We start from the raw sequence: 6000 nt of genomic DNA on the forward strand, positions 1-6000 counted from the left end.
CATCATAGCACAGATACAATGACCCAAAATATGAAAAAGTATTGATGGAATGACTGCTCTAAGGTCATGAAAGTGGTTTACATCCAATGTCTTATTTGTCAAGCCCATAACCCTGGAAAGGCCGTTAAGGTATTAGATGGTGCTTTCTCATCTAATAGTGGCTAAGAAACCTTTAGAAAATGTATTTCCTTTATGGAATATACAGAGAAAGCTCTAATGATAGGGGAACTCATTTCACTGGACAAATAATTAAGCAATTAAAGAAGGTACTGCTGACACATTGCACTTACTGTCTGTCCTCAGTCATCTGGTAAAGTTGAATGGACAAATGGAAACTTAAAACTAAAGCTAGCTAAATTAACAATCAATTGGACTGCCCTGGACAAAAGTTCTACCATTGGTTTTGATGGCAATTAGGTCAACAGAAAAGCAGAAAAGCATAAATTAACACCTTATAAAATAGTAACAGGAAAACCTATGTCTTTGTAGAACCACATGTGTCTCCTGTACTCATAAATTCTGATATGACTCAATATTGCAAAGCTTTAATGAATTATGCCAAAGTGTCTTTCCACCTGGTAAAGGAAGCTTTCCATGAACCTCCAACAGATGGCCAAACATTCCACAACTTAGAACCTAGACAGTAGGTCTTCTGGAAATGGCACCTAAGAAAGAATGCCCTTGAACTTCATTGAAAGGGATCACACCAGATTATCCTCACTACCCAGAAACAGACACAAAATGAAACAAAGATAAACAGCAAAAGCAATTCTTCCATAGATCATAACCTATGAGTTTCACAATGAGACAACAGCAATTTAACTCTGATGATGACTTAAGGGTGGTACTAATACCTAATTTCTAGTCAATCTCTCATGTATGACATGACAACCAAAAGGGGAGGGGGGAATGTTAATTAAACAAAGAGGCCATTAGACTGAGGTGACACTAATGCTGTGGCACCTATGTGAGCAAACCAAAAATCTAAGCCTGTAAACAGCCAACTAGGCTGTAAGCTATAGCCAGCCAATAATTTCCTTACTTTGTTTCTGTCTTTGTAAGTTTTCCCCAGCTTCCATCAACAGAGTTCTCCTAAACACTTCTGGTTTAGTGCTGTTTGATTCAAATTGATTTTTGCTCAAATAAAGTCCTAAAAATTTTAATATGCCTCAGTTTATCTTTTAACACCACAAATAACTTTGAATCACATGGTGGATTCTGTTACATCTATCACATCTATGTGTATTTGACTATTTCCTTCCCAATGGTTGGGGGGTATGAGGACCTCAAACTCAAGTCCCTCATTAACTTCCTATTCTCCTTCTGCAACCCAACAGCACCTGAAGCTACCAAAACAGCTAGGTATAGGGAACTAAACACTCAACCCTTCCAGATAGAAAATCTTCTGTTATAAAATTACTTAATCCTCTTAGTATAAAAAAATCTTGTGTCTGGTTTACCAGTATCGATTAAGAAAACTATAATCACTGGCTTTCACTAGCCCAGATACATAACCAAACATTTGCACACACATTCATTGTTTTCTGACACACACAGAGATAATAAATTCTCAATGCACAAAAAGAACAGAGTGAATACAGAAGAGAGATCTTTTTCAAAAAATCTTACAATAGATCCCCTCTACCCCTATATTTGAGTGGAGAGAAGTAGGAAGAGTGGATTAACCAGGTTAAATTGCAGCAGAGGCCTTCTTAAGGACTGTTGAAGGACTACATCAGCATGGAATTAAGCAACTGATGAGAAAGACAAGAATAAAAAAGCTTTTCTGATTGAAGAAGAGATGAGGGACTTCAGATCCCCAACTATTCCACCTCTCCTCCACCCCGTGTTTGCTCCACTAGAGACTATTTGGGGTGGGGGGGGGAAGCATGGAAGCAGTGACAGAGATCCAGGCCATCAGCTCTTATGAGCTTACCCCAGGTTAATTCACAACTAGTTAATTTGCAAGCTCCTACCAACATAAGTGCTGCAAATAATTAACTGGTGAATTGGAAAATTTCTTCTCTAGCACCTTGGAGGCTTCTAATACATGATGCATTATTATAATCAAGATCTATTGACTATTCAGACAATTTGCCTTCACAGAGAATTTGCCCCTTCCTTTCTTTCAACCCACCAGGATGATCTCATGAGTCAAGTTTATCTGATAGGACTGTAACCTTCTGATTATAGATGATTATAACAGAAGTGGACTCTCACCTAAGCTCAGCCCATCAGACTCTCTCTACCAGAACTGGAAGAAAGGTGTGCTGGTATTCTACTGGTCACTTGAACTGAAAGAAGCAAAGTGTAGGGCTGCCATATTCTGCTATGGCCAGACAAGATCTCTGGTACTGGCTCACAGAGCAGTCTCAAAAATTGAAACTGTCACGCAGCCTCTTAAAGGTTCTACAGGACTTGTCTCTTCAAACCACCTCCCCACCCGCAAGCCTACAAAGCAAAAGCACAGGAGTCGCTCACTATGAGAATGACCTCTCCCAAAATTCCTTACCTCCAGTACAGGAGATGTCAGCACCAGCCACAAGTGACCTGCTCTGGTTAGACAGACCCCTAGGGAGTGGCCCTGAGTGATAACGGACAAAGATAATGGAAATCCTCTCAGCAGAATAATAGCAGCCAAAAATGTGGCCTCAGGTCAGCTATTTCCTCTACTGCCAAGAAGTTAGCCAACAAACTAATCCCTGTGATTTTTCCTGGTGCTTTAATTTGTTGGACTATCACTCTGACCATAGTAATATACTCTGAAGCAGAGACCACTTAGAATGTCCTAGATGTTTCTTCCCATTTTCTTCTTTTCTAATTGGATTTTTTAGTCAGTTGTCCCATTTTCCCTCCAATATTTTATGTTGTATGAAGGAAAAGAGAGCTATGTAACTAACAAATCTGACAAGCTCAGAGACCAAAGTAACCTCACAGGGTGATCAGACCATAAATTCCTACCTGGTGGATAGTCATACCCAGGCCTATAACTTCCTTAGTAAAGGGTTTTTATCTTCACGTTAAGCAAGCTCTGTCCATTTTTCTTTTAAGTGTAGCGTAAAATACCTTTGAAATGCCAGAGTAATCCTCTTTTCCAGACCTCTCTGGTAATCATCCTCAAGGAAGCTCATAGTCTTGTTGCATATATACTATTACTATTTACTACTGTAAATGTTAAATATAAACTACCCTGTACCCACCACCAATGTAAAAGAAATATATCTCTCCATTTTATTTTTTATTCAGTCATAGAGATTTCCCCTCCTTGCACTCTCCACATCCTTAACCTACTACCACCAATGGATTTCATGTAATGTTCCTTATATTCTCTCCTTTGATTCCAAATGTATAAAAAGAACTGAAAAACTGCCATTCTCTGGAACATTTTTGGGGTCTTGCTTCTGGGCATGTCCTCAGTTTGGCTCAAATAAACTCTAATAAACTCTTATAAAATTTTCTATAGATTTGGATGTTCTTAACCTCAACAGTCACAGAAGAAGGGTGTTGGTTATTTATCATGCAATTTAGTCCATGGGTTACAGGAGGATAGCTGGGAATGCCACCTGGACCCAAAGGAAACTGAACAGAGCAGTATATAGCTCAGACTCTGAAGAGCACCAACTCTATAAAGCTAGGCATCTGAGGTTAAAAAATCTCAAGTCTTCCAGTCTCAAGCTGTGTGATCTAGGCCAGGTTATTTAATCTCTCTGTGCCTCAATTTTTTTCATAGAATTGTTGTGAAAATTAAGTATGTATGTATGTGAAGTGCTTAGACCAGAGCCAGGCATGTAATAAGCACTATATTATATTGGACATCTGCATTATTATCATCATCACCCTTTGCAAAGGTGGGGGGAGAGAGGGCAGGGGATGGGAATACAGTTCATCTTTAAATGTAAAAGATGCCACTGAGCAGCTAAGGCAAACAATGGAGTGGATAATTCTTCCAGCATCTCCACCTCCCCTCCTCGGGAAAACTCGCCCCATTAGTCTATTGTTAGTTACCTAATGTTAACTGTGAGGGTGGGGGCCATCTTCTATCAAGTGCAGGGAGAAGTAATCATAACAGATTTACAGAAAGAGATGATGAAGCTGACCCACAAAACAAATTGGAAAACGGGGAGAAGGGGAAGGGAGAGCAAGACAGAGAAAAGTTTCTTTGGTTTCCAACCACTTTGCAGTTTCTCGTTCCACTCCAACCAAAGTACTGACTGTTCTTTCTGCTCTATACCAGTAAATAAATTCTCTGCTTCTTATTAAGCTTTGACCAACAACATGTAAAAATGTAATACAAGACTTGGAAAAGTTTTCACCAACAAAAAATCTGAGAAAAGTTGTATACTCGTACATCTGTTATTACACAAACATTAAGACAATACTGCAGGTAAAAATAAATTTAACTTTAAACGCAGTCTTCTCAACTCATCGCAAACCTAATACATGAATTTACACCCATGAGGCTCCACAGGTGTTAAAAGCTCTGCAGCTGGGTTCTGAAACGCTAAAATCCTTATACTTTATCCTTACAAACACCTTTTACCTACTATCATGGTTCTCTGCATAAACTAGTATAGGGCAGTAATTCATGAATATACTTTTTACTGGGAATTTAAAAATTCTTGAAACAGCAAGAGAGAAAAAATGACAGGCATTATACAAACTATAACAATCTCCCTTTAGATCAGAAACACCAATACATTCTTTTGCTGATGTCCACTGTACCAGCCAGGTCACCAGCCAACATCCTTCCCCGACCCCATCCCTCCCCTAACAATAATAAACATACAAAACTGAATCTTTTACCAGTTCCTTTCCTTCTTATTCCAAAAATTTAATCCTAACACCATTCATCCATGTTACACAAAAGGTTTGCAGCTAATTTAAATTCAAGTTCACATTCATCTCTACTTTGACTCTGTTTTTAAAATCAGTGTTTCCATCCTTAAGTATTCCAGTTATGTCACCAGTAATTCAAGTGAGCCATAAAAAATAAATCCGGCTCGTTTATCACCGTTTTGTTTCGCTGAGGACTCTGAAGGTTAATTAGCCTGGGGGTGGGGTGGGGGGTAATATTCTTTACGTTTGACTTCCAGCGCACCCCTTTTCAAACCTCTACTGGACAAAGGTATCAACAAAGTTGTGACCTTGTTCTAAGGCTACGAGAGAAAATGTTTTTCCTCAAGAGCAAAACGAGTTCACAAACAAACCTCAAGGCAACACAGACTTTGCGGATTTCTTACCATAGCACTAAGAAAATACCAAGGTTGAAGGCCGATACTTGAAGGTGGGGTCCCCCAAAAGACAACGCTTGTCTCCAACACGTTGAGTAAGCACTGGTGTAAGGGGCCATTCTCGTGACCCATCTCACTAAACAGTAGCATCATCAGTCATAGAGAAAAGAGACTAAGCGCAACTCAACGTTTCAGAATAACAGTCTCCCACCAAGTGAGTAGCATGTGCACTTCTGAATCGCCACAGACTCGGACGCCCCTCGCGAAGGTGGAAAACCAAATCCTGCTTCCCACCTCACGGGGAAGTCGTGTCCCTACGAGACCCTCCCGAGAGCGACCCCGGTTCCCCGCGCCAGGTGTGAGAAACCCAGAACGGGCCGCTAGCCCTGGGCCCCGGCCCCGTCAACCCCGACGCGGCCCGAGCGTCCTCCGCTGCCTCGCTCCCCTCCCCCTCCCGCCGCCTGCCCCGGCCAATGCTCCGACGCTGGCCGGGACTCGGGGCTCCACAAGCCCGTCCCCGCGTCGCAAGAAGGTGGCGGCCGGCGATGTTGCGGCTTCCCCGCCTCCCCTCCCCTCCCCCGCGGCCTCCACTCTGCACTCCCGCGCCCCCGCTTACCCTCAACTCTTCGAAATCCGCCATTTTACACCAACCGCGGGCGCCGCCGCCGCTGCCGCCACAGCACCCCCTCCCGTTGCAGCCAACGACGCCGCCGCCGCCACCACGGCCGCCGCCGCCTCCAGCACCATCCTGCACTGGGCGCCGCTAAAG

At 42.3% G+C, this 6000-nt stretch overlaps 1 protein-coding gene across 2 annotated transcripts in view; it reads right to left on the reverse strand.

The window, feature by feature from the left end:
- The window catches only part of PIAS2 (protein inhibitor of activated STAT 2), a 73792-nt gene extending 67798 nt beyond the window's left edge, over window positions 1-5994 (reverse strand). For both annotated transcript variants that reach the window (XM_019652721.1, XM_019652720.1), the window contains exon 1: window positions 5848-5994. The gene's annotated coding sequence lies outside the window, so the exon portion shown is untranslated. The remainder of the gene's footprint in view (window positions 1-5847) is intronic.
- Window positions 5995-6000: the final 6 nt, after the last annotated feature.

This window comes from Hipposideros armiger, unplaced genomic scaffold (assembly GCF_001890085.2).
Source record: "Hipposideros armiger isolate ML-2016 unplaced genomic scaffold, ASM189008v1 scaffold_186, whole genome shotgun sequence".
Lineage (NCBI taxonomy): Eukaryota > Metazoa > Chordata > Mammalia > Chiroptera > Hipposideridae > Hipposideros > Hipposideros armiger.